An 8,808-nucleotide genomic window follows, 5' to 3' on the forward strand; every position below is an offset into this window, starting at 1 on the left:
AGCCTGAGTGTCCAGCTTTCCATGCCATTTAATGCCTGGATAGCCCCAACTCTGATTTCACCTCTTAAAAGCACCCTGTGTCAGCTCAGAAGTGCTGCTACCTGTCCTGGGTGCTGTGGGAGTGCAGTCTCTATCTGCATGGGAAATCCAGAATCATAGAATCAATAAGGTTGGAAAAGATCTCAAAGGTCATCAAGTCCAACCTGTCACCCAACACCTCATGACTACTAAACCATGGCACCAAGTGCCACATCCAATCCCCTCTTGAGCACCTCCAGGGACGGTGACTCAATCACCTCCCTGGGCAGCCCGTTCCAATGTCTAACAACTCTCTCTGTGAAGCATTTTCTCCTCACCTCGAGCATCAACTTCCCCTGGTGCAGCTTGAGACTGTGCCACTCCTTCTTTCCCAGGTTAGTTGTGGATCCTTTAGATCATTAAAAGGGTTTGGATTTGAATCTATTTTTCACTAATGTATGAAATGAAGCATGTTTGTGGATGAGAGGAGAACAAGGCTCTATTGCTTGACCTGCTATGTGAGCAAACATACCTGGAGAATGAGGATGCCTGCCTTGGTATCACTTCATTGAAAATAATACATAGCCTATTTAATAAGCTATTTATTACAAAGTTTATACTTTACTGCAGTGGTGTTTTGGAAAGAGCTGGTGATGTACCTGTAACCAGGACTGCTGAACTCTTGCCAGGCTTCTTTAGTTCCTTGTAATTCTGTCAAAGCCTGAACATTCACACTGAAATTTCCCATGCTGATATTTAGAAAAAGTTAAACCCAACACAAACAAAATTTCAAGGGGAATTTGAAAGTTTGAGGCAAGGGAGGCATAGGTGTTCTCCTAGTTCAGAGTGAAGTGAAACGATGAAATAACTGGATTTCCTGCACACTGGATATTTGGAGTGTTGCCTCTATTTGTGCCTTCAGCAAGAGAATGTTGCAAGTAGAGGTGGTCTTAATTCACCCAAGCATGTGTGTCCTGATTCCCCGAAACAGAAAGGCACAGGAACATTCTGAACTGAAACCTATAGTTAGACTTTCATCACAGAATCCCAGCGTGGTGGAGGTTGGCGTGAACCTCTGGAGATCATCTACTTCATACCCCTCCTTGCTAAAGCAGGGTTACCCAGAGCACACTGCCCAGGATCACAATGTCCAGGCTGGTTTGGAATCTGCAGAAAAAGAAACTCCATAAACTCTCTGGGCTGCCTGCTCCAGTGCTTTGGCACCATTGCAGGAAAGAAGTTCTTAGGTGGACTTCTCGTGTTCTGGTTTGTGCCATTGTCCTGTTGTTGGGCACCTCTGGAAAGACTCTGTCCCCAACTTCTTGGCATCCACTCTTTAGGTATGAAGCATTTGGAAGATGATTAACCTTTTAACTTGAAAGCTTTCATCATTTGAACTTAGTATTCTACCTTTTCCAGCTTTTGAAAAATTCCAGCAGATTACAGCTAGCAATATAAGTATCTGTAATTAGACTTACAACATTTCTATCCTTTCCATTGCATTTCTTTTATACCAATATTTGTATCTATATAAACAATGGGCACAATGTTCTCCTTGACAAGTTTATTATTTAGAAAAGAGTGTCAGGAAATCATGAAGGTAAGGTTTCCTGCAGAGTGTTTATTTGGCTTCCTTTAGTACATGAGTTTGGTGTAGTCTTTAATTACATGACCATCTTACTATCTTTAGCAGAGGACCCTGGTCTCATTCCATTCAGAAGGTGGAGCAGCAGCTCAGGGGATGAGTCATGGCTGGGAAAAGGAAGAAGCTGGTGTCTGATGGACTTTGCCTGTGTGTAGTGTGGAGACATATAGTAAGGGGCAGATGGTTAAGAAGAAAATGGGAGATCTCATGCCTGGGGCATCAGAATACTGTAAAGTTCTCAGCCAGGCTTAGACAAGTCGATTTAAATTGAATTCTGCCCAACTACCTATTAATTTTATTTTGTTTTCTGTGTTCCCATTTGCAGAATACATTGTCAGGGGTATTTCTCCTGCCATATGATGCTGTACAATGTTAAACACTCTGAGAAATCAATTCCCAGTCATCTCAGTTTGGGTACCCAATGTTAGCAGAATGTTTTGACCTGAATCTCTTTGTGTTTCAGTTTCCCATCTGTTAAGCAGGAATAATAATATCCGCTCCTCTCACCGGGTGTTGTTAGAAGAAATGAACGTTGTGAAGCACTCATATGCCATACTGATAAGAGCCCCAGAAAAACTCACCAGAAAAGTAGCAATTTTGTCTCCCAAGAAGCTTTTGAATAGCGTGCAGTAAATCAGGCCTCAAGCCACATGCTGAATAATGACACTAACAAAGTGAGCACAGTCCATCCTGAGGTAGAATGTAGCGGAAACCAGGAGATAGGATAGGATAGGATAGGATAGGATAGGATAGGATAGGATAGGATAGGATAGGATAGGATAGGATAGGATAGGATAGGATAGGATAGGATAGAATAGAATAGAATAGAATAGACCAGACCAGACCAGACCAGGTTGGAAGAAACCTTCGAGATCATCGCATCCAACCTATCATCCAACACTGTCTAATCAACTAAACCATGGCACCAAGCACCCCATCAAGTCTCCTCTTAAACACCTCCAGTGATGATGACTCCACCACCTCCCCAGACAGCACATTCCAATGGCCAATCACTCTCTCTATGAAGAATTTCTTCCTAACATCCAGTCTAAACCTCCCCTGGTGCATCTTGAGACTGTGTCCTCTTGTTCTGGTGCTGGTTGCATATGGTCCTATACTTAAAGGGTGGATGATAATGCAGATAAATAAGGGGTTTGTGGTTAACTTCTGACATCTTGTTCACTTAGTTTTGCACATATGTTGTGGGGTTTAGTCTCTTCTCCCTAGAAACAAGTGATAGGACGGGAGGAAAAGGCTTCATGTTGCACCAGGGGAAGTTTAGGTTGGATATTAGAAGAAACTTCTTCACTGAAACAGTCCTCAAACACTGGAACAGGCTCTCCAAGGAGGTGGTTGAATCCCCATCCCTGGAGGTATTTAAAAGATGCAGAGATGTGGTGCTGAGGGCCACCATACTTGGTAGACTTAGGTAATGGTTGAACTTGATGAACTTAATGTTCTTTGCCAACCAAAAAAATAATAATTAATTATTATTTAAATGGCACATGTGCACAAGGATACCTCTGCCTAAAAGGAATCAAAACCTGAGTTAGGATCATAGCATGGTAGGGGTTGGAAGGCATCTCTGGAGATCATGTAGTCCAACCCCCTTGTTAACACAAGTACCCCAAAATGCTTGTTATTCAAAGACACATGCAGGATCTCAATTCTTATCTCCGTAAATGAGGTTCTTCTTGGTGCCTGGTGGGTTTTGGAGAGATGAAACTCTGCATCTTACACCATTCAGGGACCAGTTTTCAAGAGAATTTTCAACTGTGGCTTGTTAGCTGTCATTCAGATGGGAAAAGCTTTCCAGCTGGGAAAGCTGGTAGTGGAAAGAGTTTTGAAATTAGTACATGGATTCTTGCACACACCAGGGTGGGCTCCTGCAACATTTGCATGGGGGATTGCAGCACATTCTGTTATTACCACTTCTTTCTATAGCTTGTAGACGAGTTAGAATCATAGAATCACTGAGGTTGGAGAAGACCTCTGAGATCATCAAGTCTAACCTTCTACCCAACACCTCCATGACCACTAAACCATGTCCCAAAGTGCCATATCTACTCATTTCTTGAACATAACCAAGCAAAGCTAGGGAAATCTATTCTCTAACAAAATCTTATCAATATAAACTCTTCTTAGGCTCCTAACAGGGAGCTGTCTGGGCCAGAACATCCTTCTCCAGCCCACATCATGTCTCTTCCCGTATGTACCAATAACCCAGAAGAAAAAGAGCCAAGAGGAAACTCTTAGATTCTGTAGCAATCAAGTATATGGCTTTCACACAGCAAGGCAGACTACTTTTTAAAGATAAAAGAATATTTTGGCACGAGAACAAATGGCTATTATTTGGCTATGAATAAATCCAATCTGGAAAATAAATGATTTTTTTTCTTTTCAGCCACCACAGCTACAGGATTCTTGAGTGGCTTCCCAGTGGGAAGAAACATGGGATTTCCTGGATCCCTCATACAGTGTCTGATGAAAATAAAGGAGGGGATTGCAGGTATGAAAATCTCTATGAGACCAGATCGGGTTTAAGAACTTAGGAAGTTTGTTTCTAGTCCCATATCTACCATTTCCTATTCCTAAAATCAGCCCTCACAAGGGTTATTCTTACCTTCCCCTTTTCACACACAGAGAAACTGACTCCTAGAGGGATGAAAGGATAAATCCAATCTCCTTAAACTCATCAAAGAGGACTCAATAGCAGAGGAAGAAATCAGAAAGGCATATTTCCAAATGAGACAGACCCCAGCTACGAAAGAGTAAAGCTCTCTGCCTGCTTTTGCCCCTCTGCAAACCCTTCCCTGCTCTCTGTATCATGAAGAACATCTATGGAATTGGGGTCTAGCATCATGTGGTCATGGGGTGTTTTCTGTGCCCCAGTGTTTATCCTCCTCTTTCTTATTCTCTGATGTTTCCAAAATAGGGCTGCAAGGGCTATGCTGATAAAGGATCCTTTGCAGACATAAATAAGATAGAAGCAACTCCAGGCCATGTTGCAAGTCACTGGAAGCAAAATGTAACTGCCCCTGCAACTTGTGAGTGGTGTAAAGCGTGTTTGATTGCTTAGCCATCAGCAGGAGGCAGCTTAGAGTGAACTATTCCTGCTGGTTTGCCAGTATTAAGATCCGGCAGTACCTTGATGTTTCCTCACTGGCAATAATTTGCAGGATTAAATACTTCAAGCCACTCTAAAATTAGTTCCAGGAGGCATTTTGTGCTTTCATTTCAGAGCTCTCATGAGCCTTTCCTATTTTGTAAGTCTGCTACAGCTAATTACCTGATGGTTACAGTGCTCTAGAATATTTCAAGTGCCTGTCTTTTCCAGTAGCCTGAAGACCCGAGTGGGGTTACAGAGCAGAACTTGTACCAGCAGTTGCCAAACACTGTAACTAACTCAGACTGCTTCGTGAGATGGGCAAACAGACCACTGAAGACAAAACTACCTTTGTCCACTCTTTCTGTCCAACATTCAAAGCAAATTTGAGTTTGAGCCTTCAAAAACATCTCAGAAACCCGTTGAAAGAAAAGCTTTTATGTGTTGAGCCCTCTACGTCTGTCTGATCTATTAGAGAGACTGCAGAACTGCAGAGGATGTTTTCAATGGGGCTGCCTTTAGTGCTGTGGTTTAAGAGTCTGTATTACTTAATTTTGAAAGCACCTGTAGTGTGTGATGCTCCTGTCTGTTTCACACAGACATGTAGCTATCAGAGCTAGAGGTAGAATAATTCTAGGGGAAGTGAGAAATCTCACCACATCAGCAGAAAAGCACTGCTCAGAACAGACTGGGGGTCCTCACTCTGCAGAAATCCACTGGAAGCTATGTACTTCTCTTGAGGATGTAGTTCACTCTGCTTGGTGTTTCTGACCGCATTTATTGACCAGTGCTGACTGTGGCCATGGCATGATCCTTTCTATTTTCTTCACACCCTTTCCTGGCCCCTTTGAGATGATTCACTTTCTGAACATATGCATGTGTCATTTATAAAAAGCCTCACTCTCCTGACCGCAGCAGAAATCCAGAGGGGTTTGTTTCCTTACACAGGATGAGTTCTTTTTCACCTGGTACCATGCCCAAAAGGAATGACCTCTCATACTTCCCAGAATCATGATTTCTCTTAGCATCTTTTAAAACCTGCTTGCTTGCTGCTTCTGAGGCATCAAGACAGGCACTGCTTCATCCACCAGCCTAGAGGAAAGCTGTTGAGGGACTTTTTAGGATGTCAGTTAATGATAGGACTAGGGGGAATGGAAAAAAAACAACACTAGAAATAGGTAGATTCAGGTTGGAGGTTAGGAAGAGGTTTTTCATCATGAGGGTGGTGAGACACTGGAACAGGTTGCCCAGGGAGGTGGTAGAAGCCTCATCCCTGGAGGTTTTTAAAGCCAGGCTGGATGTGGCTCTGAGCAACCTGATCTAGTGTGAGGGGTCCCTGCCCATGGCAGGAGGGTTGGAACTAGATTATCCTTGAGGTTACTTCCAACCCTTACAATTCTACGATTCTATGATTCTTTTTGGGGTTGTTTTTTGTGGTTGAATACATGGCAATTTGAAACCCATTGCATTCATCCCAATGCCAGCAGCAAATATTTTTACTCCTTGAGCCATCACTGATTTTTTTTGTTGTTCACGTTTACTCTGACTGAAGGATGTCCATCACCTTCAGCTAGATATTTACTGAAGCTAAACTAAAAGAGGAAGATTTGGGAGAGACAGAATGAAGACATTTTTTACACTGAGGGTGATGAAACACTGGCCCATGTTGCCCGCAAGAAGGTAAATGCCATATGCCTGGAAACATTTCAGGTCAGGTTGGACAGGGCTCTGCTAGTTGAAGATATCGCTGCTCAGTGCAGAAAGATTGGACTAGATGACCTTTAACAGTTCCTTCCAACCCAACTCATTCTGTGCTTCTATGCTAAGTTCTCCACCACTGCAGGCCAGTGTTTCTTCCAGAACAAGCAGCTCGCTAGCTATGAACCTCCAGCACAGTATCACAATATAGCTGAAGTCAAGTTTTTCAAATATAGTGACCTAGCATGAATCTTCTGTGTTCCTGATCCTAGGCCAATAGCAAGACTTACTTGTTTCAACATGATTTTCAGTGTTTGCACTTGGGTGTGATGTTTGAAAACCCTGCTCTGAGACCAAGGTTCCTTTGAAGTCAATGGGATTTTCAGCCTCAATTTCCACAGGAGAGGGGTTGTGCTCTTTGTTCTTTTGTCTAGTGCAATTTGTGAGTAATTGTTATGATCCAAGTGATGGGCTGGATTTTCTAGTTTGTTTCCAAACTTCTTTGGAGACCAAAATCTTCCTCTCCCAAAACAAAATGCCGAAGGAGCATGGATAGAGGAAATCCGTTCAAACTGAGTAAACAGCTAGTGAGGGTAGGCCAGCAGGATTCATTCATGCTCATTCAGCCCAGGCTGGTTGGTTTGATTCCAGTTGGAGCACTCTCTTCATTACAGGCCCCCTGGGGAATGTTAATCTGTACAGTATAAACATTTATAAACATCTACTAAATCATTACACTTCAGCTGCCCCATAAACACTCCTGAATGCTTTCCTTAGGCAGCACTGGTTGGGTAACGTGTGGCTTTTTGGAATGAGTTTATGGATGTTTGGCACCGGTAGAAATATGGGGAGAGGGCACAGAAGGTTAAATAACATTGTTTAAGCTCCATGACTTATTCAGGATAAAGACAGAAGCTGTTTGTGTAGGCTTAAAATGGGTCTAGCTGGTAAATGTTGAGGGAAAGCTTAGGTTGTAGAGGGCCTCAGACAGCCTTCCAGGTTTGTACACTGGGTATTTAGTGATATCGTTGTTATGAACGTCACAAAAGGCTCTTACTCACTTGACATTGCTGGACGTGGGCAATTCATCATTATTCATCTGTGATTGCATCTAGCTGCCTCAAAAAGACCTGCCTGATGTAGAGAGAAAATGTAGACATAGCTTCTGAAAATGGAACCAGAAATAACATAACCCAGAGAACTGGAATCAGCTGGGCCACAGGTCCAGGACTTGTTTGTGTACACCTACAGGACATGCAAAGATGCATCTAGTGGCAGAAATAGGTATGTTTATGAATAATAATGATTGTCTATATATATATATATATTTGCATCTGGGAGGTGTAAGTCATGTGGTTTAAATGCACATCTAGCAAAGTAAAACTTGTGCTTGGTAAAGCTGAACCTCTCAGTTCTTGGGTGGGATCTGCCCCCTTGCCTGAAGATGCCAATATGAATGAGCGTTACCAGGATGGGATCATCATGACTCCATACCCAGCTAGCTCCACATGAATAGAGAAACAGTGAGTGAAAAATAAACAAACCAACCAAGCTTCATGACTTAGTGTGAAATGGATAGAGGATAATTCCCTTGATTATTCATGTTTTTGTTTGTGGTAGTTTTGATAGAGGTGTGTCTGAGTACAATGACCTGGGAAGAAGTTAAACATGTTTTATGTGTGAGAGATGTGTTTACTGGCAGTCTGATGAATAGATAACAACTTGATTTCTAAATGCATCTTAGGGAAAACTATTTAATTGGGTATAATTATATTGTTTCCTACACTTGAGCAGACATACCTGTGTACTTACATCTCTGCTTTACTTGTGTGTATCACAGATATGTGGCTGGATACAACATGAGCCTCCTTTTCAACTTCCTCTTTCTCTTGTGTTTATAGCACACAGCCACTGCCTTTCAGTTAAGGCAACACCTATTTGTGAAACAAGGGCAGGGAAAACAGCATTTCTTTTTCTCCTAAGTGGATCTGGATGCACAATATGGGTAAATAAGAGGGCAGAAATCCTCCCTGATAGACACAGATCCATGGATGCAGCAATCCTGACCAAGCCTCTTGGTGTTATCATTGCCAAATTAGCAGCTGGAAACCCTACAAATGGAATAGCTCTAAAATCCTTTGCAACTTCTCAAGGTCATGGGACATTGTGCTACAAAGTTTCCAGACCATGGTGCGGTCTACCTTGTCCTGCCTGGACACCACCAACGGGCCTAAAGACCAGGACTGATGGCTTTTGGCCCTTGATACCTTGGAAAAAAAAGGGTGAAATGAGAATTGTTTATGCTACTGATGTTTACCAACCCCCCTAAAATGTTAAAGAA

The 8,808-nt window shown here is 42.6% G+C and overlaps 1 long non-coding RNA gene across 3 annotated transcripts in view; it reads left to right on the top strand.

The window, feature by feature from the left end:
* The window catches only part of LOC137446839 (uncharacterized), a 57,169-nt gene extending 48,703 nt beyond the window's left edge, over positions 1-8,466 (top strand). Inside the window, exons 7-8 of one of the 3 annotated variants that reach the window (XR_010988736.1) lie at positions 4,068-4,172; positions 8,369-8,466. This is a non-coding gene — a long non-coding RNA (uncharacterized lncRNA). Of the gene's footprint in view, positions 1-4,067; positions 4,173-4,306; positions 4,429-7,582; positions 7,747-8,368 lie in introns of those variants that run through there. The other 2 variants (XR_010988737.1, XR_010988735.1) reach the window with 2 other exon arrangements.
* Positions 8,467-8,808: the final 342 nt, after the last annotated feature.

This window comes from Melanerpes formicivorus, unplaced genomic scaffold, assembly GCF_026170545.1.
Source record: "Melanerpes formicivorus ecotype bairdi unplaced genomic scaffold, bMelFor1.0.p_v2 SCAF_19, whole genome shotgun sequence".
NCBI lineage: Eukaryota > Metazoa > Chordata > Aves > Piciformes > Picidae > Melanerpes > Melanerpes formicivorus.